The 26,488-nt window shown below is 34.0% G+C and overlaps 1 protein-coding gene and 1 pseudogene across 2 annotated transcripts in view; one reads left to right on the top strand and one right to left on the bottom strand.

The window, feature by feature from the left end:
* The window catches only part of LOC120779430 (tau-tubulin kinase homolog Asator-like), a 306,464-nt gene that overhangs the window by 194,444 nt on the left and 85,532 nt on the right, over positions 1-26,488 (bottom strand). The gene's annotated exons all lie outside the window — the stretch shown is intronic.
* Positions 3,431-6,173, top strand: LOC120779434 (annotated as a pseudogene).

Here is a 26,488-nt window from a genome sequence, read left to right as displayed (position 1 = left end):
GGAGAATGACCAAATAGTCTTTAGTCTATTTAAATACACAGAATACAGTACAGACAGAGAAAACACCCCCAGCAACAAAATTAACATTTACGAGTTTTTTCTCAACTTTCGTCAGTGAACCGTTTGCGAAAACTTGCTCTATTCGGAAATATCTTGATATTATACATATAATTACAATTACAATTGCTGGAACATGATAATCACTGGAATGAAGTTCGCACACTTTTCGCGATGATAAGCCATCAAATTAGCGTCAATTATGGAATACGAACAAAAATGACATTGCCGAAGACATTTTACATCGTATTCGCTAAGAATTGGAAATGGGTAAATTCCGGTTGATACTTCCGTTGTTTGATATCAATTCCATCTTCACTTTACCAATTCTGCAAAGATGAACTCATCAGGAATATTCGGACATTGGACAAATTATCAAAAACTACCGATGTTGTTGACTTAAGCTGGAAGATTCAAAGTCAAATTCCGGGAGACTTGCGCTCATACAAATTGATCGATCGTGGAATTTCTAAATTCTTTGAATACGCTTGGTAATGCCACCGCATCATTTCCGTCTCAAAGTTGAATCTGTCGTTATGTATGTTCCACAATCTTCAGGCGCCGAAACACATGTAATGGAAACCTGACTGATTGTGACGCAGCTATCGAATACAAATTGGCAGAATACTTGATTCTACGAATTCCTCTGAGTTCTAACGATTTGCCATTTCAGTTTTCCAGTGAAAATTGCATTTGAGACACAAGGATAGTCGCATAGTGTATGTTTATACATTTGGAAATGCTATGTTTTTAACTCGGCCAGATATACGTGGCCTACTCACGAGTTGGAAAACCATCTTTTCTATACACCGGAACAGAAACCAAAAAATGTTGTTTATCAAGCTGCGATACATTGAAAAAAAGTGAAATGATAAATTCAACTTTTTCATTTCTAAACACATAATTTCACGCAGGACAACGACTGCGGGGTCAGCTAGTTATTAATAAAAATAAAAATATATGTTGACTTTGTTTCATAATATTTACGAAATTTATGTAAAATTGATTTATTTTTAACCTTTTCGTGTTTGAGTTGCTTACAAAATAAAAAGACGACAATCGATTAATATCTATGATGATCTCTATTCAGTATATTCAAAATGGCAGCAAGAGTTCTTTTTAGTTTTGTGACCTGCTAACTATCAGGTCTCAAATTTGAGGCAATATTTTGAAACTAACGCTAGAGACTGTTTAGTGAATAGTAACTAGTCACAAATTGAGACTTTACCTCAAAATGTCTCAAATAGAGACTAGAGACTGGTTACGGAATTCCGCTATTATTCTCAACTGAAAATGTCACTTTTTGAGTCGAATTTGCGAGAAATTTTGTTTTTCTTTTTGATGTGAAATATTTATAGGCGCGGGTAAACATGATTTTCGCCGTGGCGATCGCTTAGTAGTCTATACGTATTCTATCAGCCCTATTCTGAAAAAACCTCTCAACTGAGTTGAGAGGAAAAATTTGAGAGATTTCTTGTGAGGCATATTTTGTGAGGCTATTCTTGCTCAAACCTCATAAGAAAAAAGCTTAAAAAAGTCACCACGTGAGGTAAAAAGCTTTTTGCTGTCAAATAGCTGTTTTAATAAAAATAAACAAACAAAAACACAAATGGATAATAAAGATATGTATGCGTCTGTGCTTGAGGATGAAACAATCCCAATATGGGTACAATCGATTGCGCCGATTGTGCCCTTGATCCCAAATTTCGTGCAAAATCTTTAAGAGAAAATTTATTTACGTATTTGTATTTATTTTTATTTATTTATCTTACCCCTTCTTTGTATCTGAAACATCCTGCGCGCTTGAAGGGAAATAAATTTCACTGCCCTTAACATCCATAATTAATTTCGAAATAAAGTGCAGAGTTCTAGACACAGAGGGCTGGCTCATAGAGTGCATATAACTATTACCAACGCATTTTTGGTAAGAGAAAAGCCCGTAAAAATACAAACACACCAGGAAACGCAGATCAAAAGATATACTCGACTTCTGCACATCATGCGGCACCAATTCACCTATAAGTACTTTACATAGCGATTTTGGGAATCGAAATGTATTTATAATTGTTGTGTCTTGCATAGTAAAATGATCGCTTTTGTCTCGTAAACCATTCAAAATTTTCCTCTTACCCCCCGATTCCCCCTCCTCAACAATTGCCGCATACACAACGAACTTTTCCTACATGATAGTTATAACACTCAAATATTTTTTAAAAAATGTCAAATATTGATGTATAACAAAACAAACACAGATGTTTTGTATTATGATGGCTGCTTTCACACGTGACAGATATTTGTGATAATAGTGAGCATTTGAGCTTTTGAATTTTCGCCAGAATAAGGTAACCCTCACTATAGTGAGAAACATCACTGTAGTGAGGTTGGTGACTTTTGTGAGGGCATGAGAATAGGGCTGTATATGTAGCATATATGTATATATATGTATATTTTTACGCGATATGTATGCAAGCTCATACATAAACATACATATTTACGCTGGTTTCTTGAAGAGGCTGTTACAGCGGCAAGGGAAGCAGTGAAAATTGGCGATCGTTCGTTTCTGTTTTCGGCACAGCTCGGATTTTCTACCAACAACACAATGTGGTGACGCTTTGTCGTCGCGTCAGTTCTTCGATACATTGCCTCTTCGACAAAACGTGAGCTTCGCCATTGGTTGTATGTGACAACAGAGACTTCGCATGAAGCAATAAGTGTGCACATTTACATACAAAGTTGTGTGTAGACAAATTTACAAATCTTATACATATCCAGTGGAACTTGGGAAAAGTACTTCTATATTTCATTAGTTTTGAAAGTACTTATTGGCTATGGAAGATGAAAGTGATTACTTCGTAAATTGATGGTATGCCAATGAAGAAAAGGTTTATAAATTTAATTCAACCTCGCTACTAAGCCGCTTACGATTTCAGCAAATTGTATGCTTGTACAAATTTCTGTTGTTGTATTCTAGCAGATCATGTTGAATTTTATTTAAATTTCACTTGAAAAATAAAACTCATTACCAACCACAATACGATTTCAGCAAATTGTATGCTTGTACAAATTTCTGTTGTTGTATTTGATATGTTGAATTTTTTTTTCTAGAAGTAACGGCATTTTATTGTAAACGATCTCGTCCATGAAGTTATTTGTCACTTTAAAGAAGAATTTTGTTTGTGGGTGTTGCAAATAAATTAAGCAATAAATATAAAATGCATAGATATAAAAGTGGAGATATACATATATACATATATAGTTATCAAGGTAAGTACTAACATCAAATCTTATTAATCATTAAATTTTATTAAATATGTTATATACAGGTACATATCGTACATACTAATAATATTATCAGATGATACTCGGTTTCGGCAAACGTCATATAAAAAGATTAGGAGCTGCGCTTTTAGCTAGAATGCAACTACAAAATGCGCAATCAGAATCTACAAGCAATGATATATTTATGGAAAACATTTCCAATAAACACGAAATATTTATGGAAGACATTTCCAATGAAATTGATGATAGTAAGTTAAACTTTTTTTTTTAATTACCAAGTGTTTGTTGTTTTCTAGATAATCCAAGTTCATCTAACTTAAAACAAAAATGATTTAAAATATAAACTGAAAAAGTGGTACTTTGAGTACAGCCCAAGTAGAAATTCAGTAAACTCATTATTATCAATTTTATTTTTTTTTTTTGTCGTTACCTGGTCTAATAGGACAAAACGACAAAATTATTGTAAAAAGCGTTCATCCTGACGAATATTTCCATATAGGCATTAGCTATCATTTACAAAAAATTTTTGATAGGATTAAAAACATGTCTGAAATAGTGATAGATATAGGCATTGATGGTCTTCCTTTATTTAAAAGTTCCAAAAGGTCGCTATGGCCAATATTAGGCTCTTTAGAAAATATGCAAGAAAAATATGTATTTTTAATAGGAGCGTTTATCGGTGGCTCTAAACCGGTAAGTGTAGATCAATACCTACATGGTTTTAATAATGATTTAAAAAAAATAATGCAAGAAGGAGTTCTCATCAATAAAAAACCTATAGCTGTAATGATAAGAGCATTTATTTGTGACGTCCCTGCAAGAGCTTATGTTACAGGGGTTGTAGGTCACAATGCTCATTATGGTTGCCACAAATGCACACAGAAAGGGAAAATAATTGAACAGGTTGTGGTTTATAGCACAAAAAGGTGCGATGAAAGGACGGATTTAGATTTTAAAAATCGTGTGCACCCAGAACATCATAATAACATGTTTAAAAATATTCCTTCAGAACTCGAAAAGCTTGGAATAAAAATGGTATCGCAGTTTCCTGTAGATCCCATGCACTTATTGGATCTAGGAGTAACAATGCTGATATGCATTATAAACCGTAAAACAAATAATTTCAAATTGCAAAAAAAAGATAAAGAACTAATTTCAAAACGTTTACTTGCTTTAGGTACTTTTATGCCAAAAGAATTTTCAAGAAAACCAAGAAGCCTCGATGAATTAAAATTCTGGAAGGCAACTGAGTTTAGGCAGTTTCTTTTGTATACTGGCCCTATTATTTTGAAAGGCATTATTAGTGATAAGCTTTACAATCATTTTTTAATTTTACATTGCGCCTATCGTTTGTTATGTTCTAAAAAAAGATATTTTGATAAGTTGGATGTAAGCGACCAGCTATTAAAGAAATTTGTAATTCTGTTTCCCCAGCTCTACTCTGAGAAGACAGTTACTTATAATGTACATAATTTGCTGCATTTACCGCAGTGCATAAGAGAAATAGGGTTTATCATGGACTTTACTGCATACAAGTTTGAGAATTTCATGCAAGACATAAAAAACAAAATTAAATGCCCAACAAGAGTTCTTCAACAGCTTAATAATTTATATGTAAATGAAGTAGTAGTGTCATCAACAAGTCCAGTGGTTGGTTTTAAAACAAATCGGGAGAAATAATTTCATTTGAAAGCCATTTTTTTTTATCAACAATTCAACCCAATAATTACTGCTGTATAACTCCTTGCATTCCCTTCAAAATTAAGGAATTTAAGCAAATAGATGATGAGAAATATATAGTGAGCAATAGAGTTTTGAACTTTGATAATTTTTTCACGCAACCAGTCCAATCTTTGTCAGCATTAGGAATAGTGATAGCGAGTAAAGATATATGTTCTGATTTAGAAATATTCAAAATAAGTGATATAAATTATAAATATACAGCTTTGCCTTATGGAGAAAAAATCGTCAAGATGCCCATTCTTCATAACGTCATCTGGTAATATTTTTACAAATTTTAGATATCTAATAATTTTATATGTTTTAAATGAAAATTGTTACACTTATGTTTAATTGCAGATGTCTTTATTTAAGTCGCAAATCCCCGATTCTGATTTCTTTATCGCTTCTAGCGAGTTTACCAATATAAAAGCAACGAATGACTCTAAATTAGAAGGTAATGTCAAAAACAAAGTTCATAATTTCAATGTTTTTAATCAAAATGTTTGTGTTTATTAGAAAAACTTGATATTATTATAGCCAACCAAAACATCATAAAGAGCAACCAAAACATCAACAAGCAGAAACGTTGGCGATGTTTAAGCAGCTATTTGAAAAAGATGTAGGCTCCTATGGAACGAGAAGTGTGTTCCCGTTGTCCAACTTGGAAGCATTAAAAAAACTGAATGCAGATATAGTGGCAGGTTCCAGTGCAGACTATGTAAGTTGTCTATATAATCCCTTAAGTTTCACTATTTGACTAATAAATATTGTACCTATTTTTCTATAGATAAAAATCATTAAAAATAAAAAAACGGAGATTATTAAATCTATTGAGGGTATTTTCGAAAGGAGTGTTATTGTTCAGTTGAACTACGATGGCATTCATTCCAAATACCCCTTAAAGGATTGCAAGGGGTTAATCGACTGCTTGTTTGGTATATAATTTTAGAAAGGAAAAAATATATACATATTTTCTCAAATTTTTTATGATTTCAGAGGCATCAATGAAAGAAGGAGGTTCCCATGGCGAGTTTGTTAAAGACTTGTGTCAAGCTTTAAAACTGGCGGAAAATCGTCATTTTAAAACAAACTCCATATTAAAATCTAAAAAATAAAATATTTAAATAAAATTAATGGTGTCCACTGTTTCTGCTATTGGTAGGTTTAGTTTCTAGTATGTAATAGAAAAAATAGTTTGAAGGAAAGGTCTTCGAAGTATACGAAATACTGGGTTTATAGTAAGCAGTTACTAGTAATGGAAAAAATAGTTTGGAGGAAAGTACTTCGAAGTATACGAAATACTGGGTTTATAGTAAGTAGTTACCGAATTAATAAATTATTGGTGTGGGGAAAGTACTTCGAAGCACACGAAATATTAGGTCTATAGTAACTACCTACTGAATTAATCAAAATTAGGTGTGGGGAAAGTACTTTCCGTCATATGAATTCGTGAGCGAAGTGGAGGTCCTTCGCTCCAATGACATTGATCAGAAAAACGAAATTAGATAGTATTACTGTAGGAAAGTACCTCTACTTATTTTTTCAGTAGGAAGTATCCAATTCTTTCCTACTTCCAAGTCCCACTGCGTATGGTCTGTTCATATTTGCTTACATGCACACATAATTACATACATTCATACATACATACATACATACATACATACATACATATGTACGTGAATATGCGCGACGGCTTGGTCTTTTAATATGTCATCAAACATATAATGCCCAGCAAATAAATATGTAAATATATAACTTATTAAACCTACATTAATTAAATATTTAGGTAATAATGCATGCAGAATTGAGCATTTTCGGTGTTAAATGAGAAATATAATGCTAATTTCAATGTAAAGAATTCGTTTATTTTCTATGCACAACCGACTCGGCATATAATTTATATACATACATATGTACATATGATCGGTACATATTTGGTATCAAAGCATATACTTAGTATACGAGGTGTTCAAAAAGTATTGCGAATTTTGAATTTTCACGGGTTACGTATATTCGAATTTCGAATTTTTTGTGGCGTTATGTTGGTACTCATGTCTCTCACTTATGCCGACAAGCTCGGCCATATTGAATGTTCATTTAATTGTTGACAGCTGATTTGCTTGCTCGTGTTTTGGATCGTCTTCGATTTTTACCTATTCAAAAAAATGGATCAAAGAACCTGTATCAAATTTTGTGTGAAAAACGAAATTAAGTGCGCGGATGCATTCCGAATGTTGACTGTGGCATACGGAGAAGCTACCTTGGACCGATGCAACGTTTATCGGTGGTACAAAATGTTCTCAGAAGGCCGAGAAGATGTGAACGACGAAGAGCGTGCCGGACGCCCGAGTATGTCAACAACAGACGAAAAAATTAATGAAGTGGAGATAATGGAATTGGCCAATCGTCGAATCACCGTTAGAGAAGCTGCTGAGGACCTAAACATATCGACCTGCAAGTTATGCGCAATTTGCGCGAAGCAATCCGCCAGAAACGCCCGGATTTGTGGAAGAACAAAAATTGGCTTTTGCACCAAGGTAACGCTCCTGCTCACACATCGTTACTTGTGCGCCCCTTTTTGGCCAAAAACAACACACTAATGATGCCGCAGCCACCGTATTCCCCAGATCTGGCCCCCTGTGACCTTTTCTTATTCCCTAAACTGAAGAGGCCCATGAAAGGACGACGTTACGCTTCTCTTGACGAGATAAAGACGGCATCGAAGGAGGAGCTGAAGAAGATAAAAAAAATATTTTTTGAAGTGCTTCGAAGATTGGAAAAACCGTTGGCACAAGTGTATAATATCTCATGGGGATTACTTTGAAGGGGACAAAATAGATATTCATGAATAAATAAATAATTTTTGAAAAAACACAAAATTCGCGTTACTTTTTGAACACACCTCGTATAAGTAAGTATATACGTATGTATATTAAAATTTACGTACATACGTAAAATTTACATACATAGTATGTATTTCATGATGATTCCATAAAATCATTCAAAATATAGTATATAATAGAGTATATTTTGTATTATTATCCAAATAATTTATATTAGTTTAACGTAATTAGTTTTAAACTTATGCATTTACATTAAAAGTTTTGATATCATCTTAAAAGATCTAGCGGTCGCACATGTGCTCATATATAATTATGTGTGCAAGTTAATGACAGCCTCCGCATAGGAACCTTACCATAACTGTAAATAAAATTGAATCTTTGCATTTTGCAATTACACTGTCTCATTAATTAAAAATCTTAATAAATGTTTTTGATTATTTAAGAATTCGATATGCTTTTTCCGTTCTGAATCTAATTATCCATTATTATCAAAACAACATCGCTCGCCCTCACAAGAAGGCATCTTATTGCACCCGCGCGTTCGCGAATATAAAACATATATTTTTTTTAATTCCCTCGTTGCGGGAATTAATTGGCGCCCAACGTGGGGCACGAGTTCAAAAAAGTGCCTACTAAAGTAAAAAGTGCAAAGTGAAGTTAAAATTGTCTTATAAAAAAATAATTTACACCAAGTTAAAGTGCCTACTAAAGTAAAAAGTTACGTTAAGAACAATCAACAACAGTAACAGCAGCAGTGGTAAGAACATTAGCGGAGGTGTCAACAGCGGCAACAATTGCATCATTAGCGGGAATTATAACTGAGACAGCGAGAGAATACATTTGTAAGTTTAAATTAAAATTAACTATATTTAGAATATACTCTATTAGAAATGGGAAATAGCCCAAGTATTACATATAAAAAAACTGTCATATTGCGACTTTTGTAAGGGCGATCACGATATTAGGGAATGTCCTAAACTCAAAAGCAAAAAAACTAAAGACTATAACTAATGGTTTGTACAACCAATAAATTACATAATTAAAAGCTGCGATTCACCACCCTCGGGGGAACCCTCCAGCTTATAACAATTAAAAATTTTCTGCGATTAACCACCCAAGGAACCCTCCAGAGAATTATAAAAAAATTAATTCAACCAAAATTTTTTTAATAAAACAATAATTAAAGGCTCGACCAGCCACATAACAAAAATATATTGAAACCGCGATTCACCACCGCAAGGGGAACCCTCCGGTTTATAATAAAGCTTAATTCTGCGATTCTGAACTCCAGACCCTCCAAAATAAAAAAGCACCTCTTCCCATAAGGGATAAAATAAAAATAATTAACAAAAAAAACTTGAAACCAAAACTAGACAAAATCGCTAACGGTGACGCTTTGACCGTAGACCTAATAACTTGTCTTATTGCTGACAGCAACATAGCATTACGCGAGGAAGTAGGGCAATTACGCTCACAAATAGTAGTCAGTACCAATAGTGCAACCGAATTTCTAGTACAGACGATAGACGATAATATAGCCTGTCAAGAAACGTTAGACGTAGTTAAATCCGTACCTAAATTTACTGCTAGGATGAATTTATATGTTAGTTGGAGAGAGGCAGCGCTTAACGCTATGAGTCTATACGTGAGGGGCAGTAGAAAATACTTTGCTGCAATCACAATACTTAGAAATAAAATAACACATGATGCAACGAAGCATTAACTAACCACGGAACAGTCCTCAATTTCGATGCAATTCTATCTCGTCTAGACTTTGCATATGCGGACAAACGTCCAATACATATAATCGAACAAGTACTAAAAATCTTAAGGCAGGGTGCAATGTCGGTTGTAGAATATTACAACCTCGTCAACAAAAAATTTACGCTATTAATAAATAAAACTATCATGACACACGGAAATAACGCAGACCTGACAAAAGAATTAAACAAGAAGAATAGGGAACATGCCTTAAGAATTTTTATAACAGGACTAAACACCCCATTACGAGACATAATATTCTCTCTTAACCCACAAGATTTACCTGACGCTTTAGAAAAAGTACAGGAACTTGAATCAAATAATCAAAGAGCCCGGTTTGCTCAAAATTTTATGTATGAAAGAGACAGGTCAAACTCAATTTATACTAACAACAATTTAAGATCACCTCAAAGGAACAACCCTCCAAATAACAATATACATTATAATTTTCCGAAACCAACTCCTATGGATATAGATCCATCTGTATCCAGACTTCATAATAGAGATTTTAATGTGGAGGGACAACAAGGCAATAGTAATTTTTATTAACAACAAGGAAATAGCAACTTTAATCAAAATATAAAACCTATGCAAACTTTCAGGCCAATAGGGGACAAAATCAGGAAGCACATGGGGTAAAGCGGCGTAGAGAAAGTAATCATAGCTTTCGCTCGCAAGAGAAGAGTCAGAGAATTAATAATATGAATGAGAGCCATATTTTAGGCGAAGAGGGGATGAACTCCCCTAACTCAAATTACATGACTGCAAATTAAATAAAAATTTAAAAGCTCTAGTCGATACGGGAGCAACCTCATGCTACATTAAGCCTGGGATTTATAATAATAAAAACGAATTAGCCATTAGCGCATAAAAACCGTGAATGGCTATTCCATTAGCAAATTTTACCACTTAATAACCATATTTGGAGTCGAAGAAATCTTCTTTGAAATAAAGGGATTAGAATCTGATCTTCTTTAGGGATACCATTTCCTTAAAAATATTGAGGCACTTATCGATGTGTCCAATGGGAAAATTAATTACAGAGTAAAGAATAACTTGGAAAATGAAAACAGAAGTATGAATATTTATTTTGAAAATAAAACTAAAGAGCACGAAGCTTCCAATAAGCCAGCCGATGATAATAACGGCAAATTAAATAAAAAATATATTGTGGAACAAAGAAGTTCTACTCCGCCAACCGAAGATTTTACCGGCAATATTATACTAAAAAAATTTATTTGGAGACAAAAAGATGCTAAAACGCCAGCTGACGATTTATACCAGCACAATGAAAAAAGTAATTATAAAGAAAATATTGTGGAACGAAAATGTTCTACAACGCCAGCCGATGAATTTGCCGGCAACATGAATGATAACTATTCGATACTGGGTGAAGAGGCTCAGAAATTAATAACGATAATGATTATTATTCGGAAAAGTATTCCGAAAAGTTAAATACTGAAAATCAATATGAAAAATTAACTGAACTTAAAAAAAAATAAAAGAAAAAATTGCTCAAACGCATTCAAATATCAATACAAGCTTTCCCTTCATGACAACTGTAAAAGCGGAAAGAATGAAAAATGAGGATCCGATATGCAGCGGGCAATGTCCATATCCCTTATCTGTAAACTCGTTTGTTAATGAAGGAATAAATAAAATGATTAACGATAATATAATAAGACCTAGTAAAAGTCTATATAACTCACCATTTCGGGTGGTACCAAAAAAGGGTACAAATGATAATGGAACACCAAAACTTAGAATGGTAATTGACTACAAAAAAATAAATGAGCATACAATTTCTGACGTAATACTGTCTAATCTAGGCGCAGCAAAATATTTTTCAACCATTGATCTAGAATCAGGATTTCATCAAATTTTGATGACAGAAAACGATATTGAGAAAACAGCCTTTTCCGTTAATAATGGCAAATATGAATTTTTGAGGATGCCTTTTGGATTAAAAAATGCCCCTAGAATTTTTCAGAGAGCAATGGACGATATATTGCGAGAATATATAGGAAAAATCTGTCACGTTTATATGGATGATATAATTATTTTTTCGAAAAATGTAACTCAACACTTAAAGGATTTAGAAACAGTTACAAAAATATTGAAAAAAGCTAATATGAAAATTTCATTAGAAAAATCAAAATTTTTTGCGGAAGAAATAGAGTTTTTAGGTTATATAGTAACTCGAAATGTCATCAAAACAGACCCAAATAAAATAAAATTAATTTTAAACTATCCAATACCAAAAAGTTTGCGAGCATTAAGATGATTCATGGGACTTGCAGGATATTATAGTAAGTGTGTTAAAAACTATGCTGCAATAGCCAAACCTTTGACAAATCAGGAGAAAACGGTAGGATTTCAAAAAATAAATCAAAAAAATTTTAAATAACTCTAGATGAGGAAGGAATATCTGCAATGATCGTTTGGGCATTAAAAAATCTACGAAATTGCCTCTATGGCGTAACCAATTTGGAAATACATATTGATCACCAACCATTAACATTTGCTTTATCACCCCGCAATCCTAATCCAAAAATGAAAAGATGGCAAGCAATTATTAAAGAATTTTCTCTAAAATTTGTATACCAACCCGGTAAATCCAATATTGTTGCTGACGCATTGTCGCGTCCTGAATTATATAACATTTCCGATGATTCCCAAAGTCAGGAATCTCAACATTCAGCACAGAGTAGTGAAAGCTTTCAAATACAGGAAACACAAAAACCCATTAATCAATTTAAACAACAAATAATATTGTGTAAGAATAGATTTACGGTCCATGAGTTAATTGAAACCTTTGGAAATAAAAAGCATTTAATAGAATTTGATACAGTAGAAAACTTATTAACAATTTTGAAAGAATATATTCAGCCAAAGCTAGTGGCGGGGTTTCACTGCACAGTTGAAGATTTGCATGAAGTCCAAGAACCTCTTAAACAAACTTTTCAAAACAAATTTGTATTTATAAAACTTTTTCCAATGAAAAGGTCCAAAGAAAAGGTTTTAGAATTGCTTCAAAGCTTCACAGATGTAAAACAAATTACTTTAGACAATGAACCAAGCTTTACCACACCAACATTTAAGTCCTTAATGCAAAGGTTAAATATTGAAATTTATTTTTGTAATCCACGGCACAACATAACTAATGGACAAGTTGAAAGAGTCCATTCAACAATAATTGAAATAGCCAGATGTATGAAAGAAGAATACAATATTGTCAGTAATTTAGAAACAATACTTAGAGCAGCGCAAAAATACAATACAACAATACATTCAGTAACGAATTTTAAACCAAATGAAGTACTTTATAATAAAATAAACCATGAAAATTTGCCAACAACTTTAAAGCAAACACAGGAGAAAATGCTAATGTTTCATAATAAACATAGCTCAGATAAGCAATATCATCCCGGCCAAATCTTTTACGAGAAAATAATAGGAGAAAAAAATAAATTAGAGCGTAGATATAAAAAACAGCAAGTTAAGGAAAATTTAGAGAATAAAATAATAATTAATAATAGAAATAGAATTATTCATAAAGATAATATAAAATCATAATTATTATAGGTTTCCAAATTGATCATTTTAATTTTGACTGCACTAATCAGCTCAGCAGCCGCTGGTGTTATAGACCATACCCGACAAGACTACGTACTTATCGAAAATGGAGATGTTTCCATTTATGAGAAATACGGGGACATATTTCACATTACTAATTTATCTTGTTTTGAAAATATAATAGCAAACGAAAACAGAAATTTTAGAAATTATTACACAGGAAACAGAATCTGAAATTTTGATAATTAAAACTTTATTAGAACAATTAAAACAAACCCATATTCGGCAAAAAAGGGGTTTAAATGAATTAGGAACACTTTGGAAATGGATAGCCGGTACACCAGACCATGACGACTTTGTAAAAATTAATAACAAATTGGACTAACTGGTAATAAATAATAATATGCAAATTACAACAAATTCAGAAATTTTTAAAATAATAACAGAATTAACTGACACAGTAAATAATATTAAAGGCGATACCGCAAACAGGAAAATTAAAAGAAAACGAAATCAATATTTTATACATGAACTGCAAAATTTAATAAATAAAGTAACTTTTGGTAAAATTGGAATTTTAAATCCAACAATTTTACATTATGATGAATTAAAAAACATAACATATTAACTTTAATTTTCGATATTTTAAAATACAATATAAGTTTAAATATTTGCCTATAGAATTGGAACTGTAGTATCTTTGGTTGTTGTTGTTGAATCACGTTAAGTTCTGGCGAATTTGGTACAACGAACGAAAGCTGCTAACAGCGCAGTATAGAGCGGGATATAACAAAACGAAAGTAATGTCTACGCGGCGCAGTGGGGAATCGAAATAGTGTCGAACGAATTGCGTAAGCGAATGTGTCTGCTATCCCGTTGTCCCTCCTTTTTGTTTAGTGGGTTGGTGTAATGATGAGGTGAGTTCTGTTATAGTGTCATCAGCAGCTGTGGTGAATTGAGCTCTGTTATTAGGATGCGCCACTTTTACCGAGTAGAGGGGGTGGATGCTTAACTCATTTAAACATCCTGGGCCCCCTAGGCGAATATTTTGCCTAGTTTTGTATGTAGTCAAGAAACATATAATTCGGCTTACTGTTGGTGGAGTAGCCGAGGGCGCAGAATATTAGCTGTAAGAAGCGATTTGGTTTTAATAAAAAACGGTATTTTGTGTAATTATTGGTGCTTGAGGTAGTAATTGTTTTTGCGTGTTTTGACGAATTATTGTATTATTACAGCAAACAAGTTGTTTGCTTTTATTAATTTTATTAGCAGTTTTTTAGAATTTCTTATTTTAACGGTTTGGTATATCTATTGTTTATTAGTAGCCTTTCCTGTATGATCGGCAATTGTTTCCATTTAATTTATTCTCGGCTTATGAAGGATAGTAACTCCACGCTTGGCTCAGATGTGGCCAAAATGGGTACTCCTTTGCCCTAGATTTAGGACTATGAAATTACTATGAGGGATCTTGCGAGAGGATGGGCGGTAATTGGGAACGGCTTCATTAGAATTATAATTTTTTTTTAGTGGAATTTTCAAGTTGTACAACAGATTCTCACCAACTACCCTTATGAGGAGCGCTTATGTAGTTACGATAAGAGCGATCTCAGCTTTTGTTAGTTTTTTTTTCCTATTTTAGAATTTAAGAAACTACTTATTAGGCAATATTTTATGAGAAGTGTCGATTCTCTATCCCTTCGGGAAAATTTTGTTACATATTGTGTTTAAGTGCGTATGCATTAATTTAGCAAGTAGTAGCGCGTCATATATGTAGCTCAAGATTGTTTGAATCAGGATTTTGTATCATTTTTGGCGAAAGCCATCCTGCGGGGTCGAAAAGTTACATATATTTGCGTTTTTATATGAGTTTGTCAGAGAGAATCTGGCTTTAGTTTTGCTGCCATTTCGTGGAGTGTTGGAAAATCGTGGCTTGAGTGGTAGTCGAACGACGTACCGGCCATTATTTGATCCAGTAGTTGTGGCTTTAGAGAAGTGCTCACAATACTGATCTTTTATAGTTTTGTTTGCTAATGGAAGTTTCTTTAACTTTTGCGATTAACTTAATTGTGAATTGAGGTTTTTGTTCTCAACCTGAGTTGGTCTGGTGGTAACTGGTTCTATAACTAGTCCACTTTGTACTTCGCTGTGCAGCGTTTGAACTTTTTGTGCCTTTGAACAACATGTTGTCTCTTGACAATTTTTCAAATTTTGTTTTTCGGGATTTGCTTTTGAAGTTATACCCGGGGTTATTTGTGTATAAGCGCTTCTTTGGGGTAGGATAGAATATCTGCTGTAATGAAGCATAGAATTGTGTCTTTTGTGACAATATAAGCAATTAAATTTGCTTTTGCAAGTTTTCAGATTGTGTGTATGGGACAAGCAGTTTGTGCAGAGTCTTTTTGATCTGACAAGGTTGTTCCGTTCGTTAATGTTTAATTTTTTAAACTTCTCGCAAGTTTTAAGCTTATGCCCTCTAGTGCATAGTTCGCATGACATATGTTTTCTTTGTTCCGATGTGAACGATTGTATTTTTTTAAAATTCTATTTGATTTGTTTTTGCTTCTAGCTTGGGGTCTATTTAAGCTTCCATTTTTGTCGTTTTTAGTTTTGATTATTTTTTCTTCTAACCTTTCCGCAATTTCATATTGGATGGTGAGAAAATCTTTCATTTGTTGGTACGTTGGGCACTTTTTTCGTAATGAGAGCGATTGCTCCCATAGAAGTAACGACTTTTCTGGTAATGCGGCGGTGCAAATGTTCACCAGAATTGGGTCCCAGCTGCCTGTGAGAATATTTAGTGTCGATAGAATTGACAAACAATTTGAAACAGTGGATGAATTCTACACTTGTTCCTTTATTAATTTTTGGCAAGTTCATTAGTGTCGTTACCTGCTTATCGACCAGCATTCTGTCGTTTGCATATCTAGCTTTTAGAGCTTCCCAAGCCAAATTGAAATTGTCGTCATTAAGAGCGAACTGTTTTACTATTATAATATATGCCTGCTTGACCTTTTGTCTTGTATCGGAGGTGATACAATGTTTGTGCTTTTGATAGTTGTGGATGGTTGATGTAAACGGCTGTAAATATGTCCCGGAAGGACGGTCATTCTTCATAACCTCCATAAAATGTTTCTGTGTCACATGCGGGCACCTCGAGGTGGATGCCTGAACTTGCCTCTTGATATTGTTGCATTTGTGGCAGCTCTACTCTACTGTAGAGTAGGTGATATTGCTTTTATTAGCTTCAGTTGATCGGAGATCATAGCTTTTGTTTCTTCGTATTGGTCCAAGCATTTTTCGTATATTGCGGTAGCAGATAATTTAAAGGTTTGTGGTAGATCTGAATCGTCAGAATCTACAATGGCGTCATGAGCCGTTTGAAAGCGAGTCCAAAAATTTTTAAGATTTTGGCCTTTTACTTCTAATAACGATTCAGAGTTTTCGTGAATCGGTGAGGAGGCGAATCTAGTGCAGTATCTTGTGAAACTGTCACTTTCTGAAATAAATTTAAAAGCCTGTTTTGAACGTTTAGCTCCTACAGTTGTATGTTGATTTTTTTTGTTATTAGCCATTTTGTTGTTTTTTTTTTTTTGCTTAAAAAAATTTGCAAATAATAATATATATTTATATATTTTAGTTTTAAGTTTGAAAATGTCTTTGATTTTATTTATTTAGTATTTAGACGATTTATTTTTGTCAAATCAGCAATTTTCATTTATTAAAACTTCTTCCGTCCTTGTGTTAGTATTTAGGCACACCCTAATACTTGGACTTGTATGTATTTATTTTTGTGCAATTGAGAGCTCGTTGAAGAGATCAATGTGCTTTGTTCATAAGCGTTTTTTGTAATTCTGTTTGGTTTTTTTTGTTCTTAAGCAATTGTGAGCTCGTTAGAGAGATCAATTCGCTTTTTGTATGCCAATTGCCAATGTGGACTTTGATAATGTGTATATGTATATACGAATATGTATGCAAATACATATATGTTCAATTATTTATTTATGTTGAGCTGCGTTTTTGTTTAATTGCTAGAATTAAATCAATTAAGTATTTGTGTTTATAATTTATTTTACTGGTAATTTCACTTAATCTTTTTATTTATTTCAACATGATAGACAACTTGTTTTTTTTTTTAACATTTTTGCACAAGTTTAATATCTAATAGACCCAATGTATATAGGGTATAGCCCAGGCAGTTTGTATGACATGTATGTTTGTATGTATGTAAGCGTTTTTATATTATTTCGCTTTAGCGAGAGGGCACGAAATCGGAATATTTGTAATCATATAATTTAGCATATAAAATATAGCAATGCAATCACACTTGTTCGGTAAGTAAGTGGGTCATCCCTGTAAGTATATATGTATGTACGTTTACTTTGTATATGGTATTTTAATATGCATGTATGTATGTATGTATGAATGTTTGTGTTTATTTTTTATTTGTTTTTCTCTCTATTTCAATCCTGCTTACTTACTTACAGAGGGATGTTGCCCAAAAATGTTTGGAAGTAAATACTGGGAATAATTAGTGTTGCTGGAAAAAGTGTGTTCGAATACACAAACCTAAGCATAGATGGCATTAAGATAAGTTATTGATTTTACCGAACTCTTTTCGGATTTTCTAACAGTTTGGTTAATATATATATTTTTTTTTTGTGTATTACAAGCATTACATTTAGATCTGTAATTTTTACATTCATACATATACGCTGTATAAATTAACTATATGTTCTTATATGTTTTGTGTGTTGTTTTATTATTTAGGCGCTTTAACCTTTCGCGCCCGATTTATGTGTTTTATATGTACATATGTTGTATTTGTATGCACATATTTTGAGAGCCGCTACACTTTTTTTTTTTTTTAATTTCAGCACTCTAGGCTGTTTTGGTTTATTGATGTTTTTTGTTTGTGTCACTGCACTTTGTCTATTCGTTTTTTATAATTCTATGTTTTTTTCTCCGCAGTTGTATATGTATATGTATTTTTGCCGAGTCCCCACACTTCACCGGTTTCTGTTTTGCTTTAGTTTGTGGCTGTTAATTTATAGTGCCTGTCTTTTAGGCTCGAAGGACCATGTTTAACTCCCCAATTGGGTAGGGTATGCACAATTCACTTACACCCGCGATTAAGCATACAAATGAAAATGCACGAGTAGTTTGTATACAATTAACTTTAATTTTCGATATTTTAAAATACAATATAAGTTTAAATATTTGCCTATAGAATTGGAACTGTAGTATCGTTGGTTGTTGTTGTTGTTGAATCACGTTAAGTTCTGGCGAATTTGGTACAACGAAAGAAAGCTGCTAACAGCGCAGTTTAGAGCGGGATATATCAAAACGAAAGTAATGTCTACGCGGCGCAGTGGGGAATCGAAATAGTGTCGAACGAATTGCGTAAGCGAATGTGTTTGCTATCCTGTTGTCCCTCCTTTTTGTTTAGTGGGTTGGTGTAATGATGAGGTGAGTTCTGTTGTAGTGTACTGTCTGTTCTGTTGTACTGTATCTGGCAATCCACTAGAACCACACATGTTCTTATTTCATCCGCGCGTTCGCCGATATAAAACATATATTTTTTTATTAATTCCCTCGTTGCGGGAATTAATTTGCATGTAAACAAATATCACAGACCATACGTATAATGTTTGTAAATTTGTCAATATGCAAAATATGTATGTAAATAGGTACATTGTGTGCTGAACACATAGAGCGCGACACGACAAGGCAGCACGACAGTGAACTGTAAATGGCGTCGTGAATCCTTCTACATGAGCATTTGTAAGAAGGCAGCGACATAACAATGGCCGGCATGTACACAAGACAACAAAGCTGTCCATTTTGCATGTACACAATTTCATTGTGGCCATACTAATACCTTTCACTTGAATGAAATTTTAATATTTTGTTCAAAGAGAATTTTTTATAATTTTACATTTTACATATTAGTGGCATCACTCCTCTCTGTCGTCGGCAAATATAAAAATATAGTGAGGTTAGCGAGAGCGACAACTGTCGGCGTGCAGTCGTGTAGTCGTGCAGCTGTCAAAGTAACTGTGTCTATAAGAACGTGTGTATTTTAATATTCGACAGATGTCGTTTGCAGTCTGTTCCGCTCATTGTTTTCAGCACATCATGCTAAATTTCCGTTGACACATACAACCAAGGGCGAAGCTCACGTTTTGTCAAAGAGTCAATGTGTCGACGGACCGACGCGGCGACAAAGCGTCACAACATTGTATTGTTGGTAGAAAATCCGAGCTGTGCCGGAAAAATAAGCGAGTGAGCGCCGATTGTCACCGCTTCCCTTGCTGCTCTAACAGTTTTACCAACAAACTTGTGTACATGTATGTATGAGCGTGCTTCCATATCGCCGCAGATTTTTGCCAGCCACGGAAAAATATTTTAGAATTGACAAATATTATAAATCGACAACAGCTATGTTGCCTTTTTTTCTCTTTCTGTGAAGAAACAGTTGTTCAATTTATAACCGTCGCGAAAAGACGCTTGTAGGCAAAGGCATGCTCGGGGAGATGTAATGGTGTTTGCTTTTATGAATGACGCGAGTTTGCCTTTGAAAAGGCGCTTGCGTTCATGAATGAAAATGTTGCTGTTGTGTGTTTTTCTACAAATTTGGGCATCGACTGTTTGGCTACCATATTGACTTGTGTCGCAGCTGATGCTAATTGAGACAATAGTTGTTTTTCTAGAACAATGTTTGTGATTTTTGCGGGTGACATATGTATCTACATGTTTACGCAAATCTGTATGTAAGTTTGTGTATGCATTATTTGTGTGCCAATGTCAAGCGAGCATATTTACATACAGTGTATCACTAAGGTAAGTATGCAGCGCTGATTTCACCTGGTACAAAAGAAATAAAATTCAAAAGTAATAATGCGAAAACAAAATGAAATTTTATTTATTTTTCAAAGTCTTATCTACAATACATATTTGCAACTAAAAATAATAAAAAAGTAATTCTTGTTATAGCCAGATCCACTAAATATGAAAAAAGTCTTGAAATCACATCACAAAAATAGTACGACTATGCATTCAATCGAAAACCGAATTCAAGAAAAATTTTTAAAATTATGATGAACTTTTAATATTTCGTTGGATAGCCTTTACTCTTTTTGACAGCTTTTAACCGCGATGGCATAGAGTTTACCAGATTCTGAGTCAGAGAAATTGCAATCTTTCCCCATTCCTCCAAAAGTGCTTTCCTTAAGTCATTTTTGCCCTTTATTTCATGTTTCCTTATTTGTCTGTCAAGATGTTCACACAAATGTTCAATAACATTCAAATCTGGCGATTAAGGTGGTGTTTTTAGTTGCTTGGGTGTGTTATACAGCAGCCATTCTCTGACAATTAGAGCTGTATGTTTGGGGTTATTGTCCTATTGGAAGGCAAATGATGGCACAAGCCCCAATTTTAATGCACTTTTCTTTAAATTATCCTTAAAAATGTTGAGATAACCAGTTTCATCCATTATCCTTTCAATCACAACCAAATTTCTTACACCAGAAGCCGCCATACAACCCCACACCATTATTTAGCCACCATCATGTTTAACTGTGCCGGTCATGTTTTGAAGATCGAATTTGCTACAATTATTCTGCATTCCTGCTCCGTGAAAATTTTCGGGCGCCCAGTTCTTGGTTGATTCTTGGTATTAGCTTCTCTTTTAAATTTTTCAATAATTTTTGGCTTTTATTAACGTCTTTTGCAATTTGGATTTGTTTTTTATTATCTTTGTACAATTGTATTATTAAATCCTTCATATTTTGTGAAAGTGCTTTTTTAATTTAAATTTACTTTATAACTTTAAAAAAGGTTCGTGCCTACACAATGAAACAAATTTGATGGTCTTTCTCGCAAATAATTCAAACAAAGCCTAACGAAACACATAAATTTGAGCGCTGCATACATACGTTGGTTAGATGATTTTTACCGTTTTCTTCGAAATGACGCCAGATGAGATAAAGGAACAATTTGTCGGCATCGTGTCTTTTATATTCTTGTAAGAGATCTTGAATAGCACTTGCATAAATATTTTGATTAAAAAATTTCGAATTATTTTGGAAATAAATTCACATATTCGGCTGATAATTATGGTGCATACTTACTTTAGTGATGCACTGTATGCACTTGTTATTAATGATCAGTGATAATATGATTTGAATTTTCGAAAGTGAATATGGTCATTAGAGTGATTCAAAAAAAAAATTTTTTTTTTTCGTTTCGTACTCGGAAAAATAGGTTCCTAGACACCTCTAAGAAAGCCTCTCCAAACATGAGTTTTTAATTGTAACGGGAAGGTCCTCCTACATACAGTTTTCTATTTTTTCTTATTATCAGATAGAAAAATTTATATCTCGCTTCCAATTACTTGAAAAAATATCTTGTTCCTTAGATTTTGTAGGAAATTGAATGCTCTACAAAAAAGGTCTATTATGATTTTTTCGTAAACCCAAACGTTGAAAAGATATTAACAGTTAAAATTTGATTATTTTTGGGAAAAATTTTTATTTCTTATGAATTTTATAACTCAATAAAAAAAATGTAATATCCGAAGAAAATGTTCAGATCGGCTTACTATAGCATCCAACTGCCATATAAGGGCTTGTATGGAAAACTTTCGCATTTGACGTGGTATTATCACGAAGTTTGACATGGATTACTGCTTAAGGTAATAATATAATCTCCGCAAAAATTTTTCAGATCGGATTACTATAGCATATAGCTTCCATATAAACTGAACACATAGTTACTAAAAGAAATGCACCTGTGAAGGGTATATAGCTTCGCAGCGGAAGTTAACGTTTTTTTTTTTGTTTTTTTTTTTGTTATTTTACATTGTACCTAGCATATAAAAATAAAATACTAACAACAATTCCAGTCTAAAAAAAAGCTAAATGTTTAGAAATACATTTGCTGCTACTGATTTCTGATGAGTCTGGATGCTTCCTCATTAACGTGCTGTCTAAGCCTCAGTTCGTGAGACTTTACTATTTTCGAAATTTCTTTTGCCACTGAATTCACGCCTAGATCACGGTGCAGGTCAGCAGATCTAATGTACCAAGGAGCATTAACTTAACTCCTTAGTACCTTACTTTGAAATCGCTGAATGCTGGCAATACAGCTTTGACTTGACCAACCCCATAGTTGGGCTCCGTAGGCCCAAACTGGCTTTAGAACTTGATATATTAACAGTTTGTTCTGAATTGATAACTAGGTGGTAAAGTTTGCCAAATTTTATATCAAGCTCGCTTCTTTTTTTTTGACATGCTCTTTCCAGCGTAGCTTAGCATCTAAGGTGATACCTAGGTACTTAGCACTGTTATGATGTGGTATAGGAATGTTATTTATATAAATTGGACAATATGCCGTCTTTTTCAAGGTAATGTTGACATGAATTGATTTGGTGTAGTTTAATTTTATGCGCCACTTAGATGCTCACTTAGTAATTGCGTTGGCTGCTGTCTGCACTCGTCGACTAGATACTGAAGTTGACTCTCCAGCTGCTAACAAAGCTGTATCATCCGCAAATGTCGCTGTCATATAACTAGAATCAGATGGGAGGTCACTGGTAAAAAGCATATAAAGCATTGGCCCCAACATGCTTCCCTGGGAAACACCCGCTTCTATCGGTTGCAAGTTTGAATATACATCCTCTTGTTTAATGCGGAAGTATCTATCTTTTAAGTATGAAGCAATTATTTCACAAAATTATTTGGGTGGCATGTGTTTCAATTTGAGCAGTAGACCCGTATGCCAAACTTTGTCAAAAGCTTGAGACACGTCCTAAAAGGCCGCCCATCAAATGTTCTTTTTATGGATTGTATTTTCAACGAAATTCACGATTCGGTACCTGGTCAATTGTTGAATGGTGGTCACGGAAGCCTAATTGATGTTCTGGTATTAGGTGTTTATGAGAGATTATTGGTTTGAGGCTATTTATAAGTACATTCTCAAAGATTTCAGATAAAGCTGGCAGCAGCGAAACTGGTCTATATGATGTAACATTGTGTACTGGCTTACCCGGCTAAGGTGTTATTATGACTTCAAATACTTTCCAAAGCGATGGCTCGTTTCTTAGGCATAAAGCACTGTTTATAATGTTTACAAGTTTTTTTATACAATTCTTTGGTAAATTGCATAATATTTCTCCATTTATTAAATCGTACTCAGGTGCTTTTTTGAGTCTTGTGTTCCCTATAAGATTTTTAATTTCTTTAATAGTAACAGAAGAAATGCTGATATGTGGATCCAACCAACTATTTTCACAGCTTATCTCATACCCATCGTTAGGCGTACATGTGTTCCTCAAATGATTTGCAAATACGGTAGCTTTCTGTTCATTCGTTTCGGCCCATGCAGTTTCGTTTAGTTTTAATGGTGCTACATACACTTGGCAAAAAAAAACCCACGCACTCTACAGAGTGCTTTTATATAGCGCAAAACTTCATATTATTCTAAGTTAAACATTTTTCTTTGAGGGTCAACCACTTTTACTTAGTTTATGTTTCAAGCATTTTTATATAAAAAACTTATAGTTTGACACTTGTTATCAGTGGCGGACGTATAAGCGCTACAAGCACGTGCTTGGGGCCTCTGTCCTCCAGGGGCCTCCATCCTCTACAGGTGTTTCATTTTATACCTCCATTTTATCGAGATTCATCCACAAAAAATTTGTCCGAAAGCACAAGGCGCGAGCAGTCCGGGAGTGACCCTTCATACACCCCCGCAGAGCCCTGCCCATGCCCCAAATTACATTGAAGTGAAAGGTATTAGTATGGCCACAACGAAATTGTGTACATGCAAAATGGACAACTGCGTTGTTTTGTGTACATGCCGGCCATTGTTATGTCACTGCCTTCTTACAAATGTTCATGTAGTAGGATTTACGATGCCAATTTCAGCTCACTGTCGTGCTGCCATGTCGTGTCGCGCTCAATGTGTTCAGCACATCAGTCGCCGGCGCAATAAGTACCGACAGTCGGTAACCGACTACTACTTACCTACCGAGTATCGTATTTTTTGATTTTATGACTTCACACGGAAATATCTCGGAAATTATGAGATTTACGACATTTTTTCAAAGAGTAATTATGGTTTTAGATAATATTTTCTATCGATTGGCCTAGGTTTCGATTGACCTGTACACAAAAAAAAAATACATTTCATTTCACAAAAAGGTTCGATGTCTTTTGCACTTTGTTTATTACTTTGTAATAACCTACTATACACTGCCTACACATACGCAATAAAAGCCCATATTATATATTTTTTTAACTATAACTAATTTATTTCAGGTTCCAAAGGGCACCGTACGTATACAGAAGGTGATATTTGTTATTGATACTAATCATCTATATTAAAAATGAAACGCCATCATCTCAATGGCGCGCAAAAACGCAAACAGGCAGAGCTGAAGAAGAAAAAAACAGATGCACTCCCAAAAATGAAATCTTTTTTCCAACCAATCAGTTAGAATCTGGTAAAGATAATAATGAATGTCAAGAATCTCAATCTTTATCATCTGCTTTCTTGATAAAAACAGTACTACAGACGTTCCTGTTCCCGATAAATCTGAACCTGTCATTGTTGCGATTCCTGAAGTTTCAAAAATTGCCGTACATATGTATGCTAGTGGTAAAGTCTCCGTTTTTGCACACCACGACTATTTTTCGGTAAAAAAGCCAACGGTGAAACATATAACCGGGAATGGTTACTGTATTCAAAAACAAAAAGATCTTTGTATTGCTTTGTTTGCAACAAATCAATCGCTACAGCGCCGAGCCAATCTGCAGCTGACGGATTTAGTGATTGGCGCAACGTAATTGCAATTGAGCACCGAAAATAGTTCAGCTCATAAGGACTTTATGCTAACTTATTTGAGTCGAAGACAAGATCTAGGGATCCCCAAAAATCTAGAGGCACAAGTGAAAGAAGAAAGAAAATATTGGCAAAATGTATTGCAACGAGTTATTGCAGTTATACAAACGCTTGCAGAACGTGGTTTGGCCTTTAGGGGACATGATGAGTCTTGATGATGCAGCAAAAAATTTTAGAGCATAATAAATATGCTGTATTTATACCATGCGCTGCACATACTCTAAACTTTATTGGTCGTAGTGCTGTTGATTGATTTTTTTTCAATTGTGAAGTTGTCATACAATTTTTTTTCGGCTTCTACTCTTCGTTGGGCAGTTTTAAAAGAATTAATAGGCAACGATAGCGTTCTGAAGTCGCTGTCGGACACTCGTTGGGAAGCTCACGCTGTAGCTACGAGTGCAATATTACAATCCTATCCGAAAATTTTGGATGCTTTAGACGAAATTGCTGAGGACACAAACCAAAAAGGTGAGACCAGGTTAGAATCACAAAATATTTCAAACAAAATGCAAGATTTTGAGTTTATACTTATGCTCACTTTGTGGAATGAATTCTATCTACAAGTTTTTCATCGCACCAGTAAAGGACACCAAAAAGAGGGATTAGATCTTAAAACGTGTTCCAATTTGTATCATTCTTTATCGGGTCATCTCGTTGAAATGAGGAATCAATTTGAAAAATTTCAAGTCGAGGCAAGAAAAATGTTTCCCAATGGGGAAAGGAAACTCGAAGACGAATTAGGAAGAAACAAGTAAATGATGGAAATGCAGAGGAACTTGATTTGAGTCCTAGAGACAAATCCCGCATTGAGACGTTCAGTGTAATAATTGACACACTTAATGCTCAAGTACAAAGAAGAGGCGATGTATACCAACAAGTTTCACAAAGTTTTCATTTTTTGCGGATCTAAATAAGCCATGTTCAGAATATGAAAAAGATATCCAATTGCTCTTAGAATCTTACCCAAAAGACTTTAATGAAAACTTCCTCTGCGAATTCAATCATTTTCACAAGTATTTTCGAATAAAATATGAATTTTCAGAAACAAAGGTCACCCATTCCGATCTATATGAAATGATTATTAAAGATAAAGTAAAGTGCGTTTTCCCGAATATAGACGTGGCGTTTAGAATATTTCACGCTTAATGATTACTAACTGCTCTGCTAAACGATCCTTCTCACAACTAAAAAGATTAAAAAACCCGCAAAGAAGAAAAATCCGTTCAGACAAGCTTAATTCTTTAGCATTATGCCCCTATTGCGGTTTTCAACCCGACTTGGTCGAATTGAAGTTAAGGTAATTCAACTTCAGATCAACCAAACTCTTTTTCGGTATTGCGAACTTCAAC

The sequence above is a fragment of the Bactrocera tryoni genome, unplaced genomic scaffold (genome assembly GCF_016617805.1).
Source record: "Bactrocera tryoni isolate S06 unplaced genomic scaffold, CSIRO_BtryS06_freeze2 scaffold_11, whole genome shotgun sequence".
Classification (NCBI taxonomy): Eukaryota; Metazoa; Arthropoda; class Insecta; order Diptera; family Tephritidae; genus Bactrocera; species Bactrocera tryoni.
The sequence above is the reverse complement of the archived record's forward strand: the minus strand, read 5'-3'. Positions and strand labels throughout refer to the sequence as shown.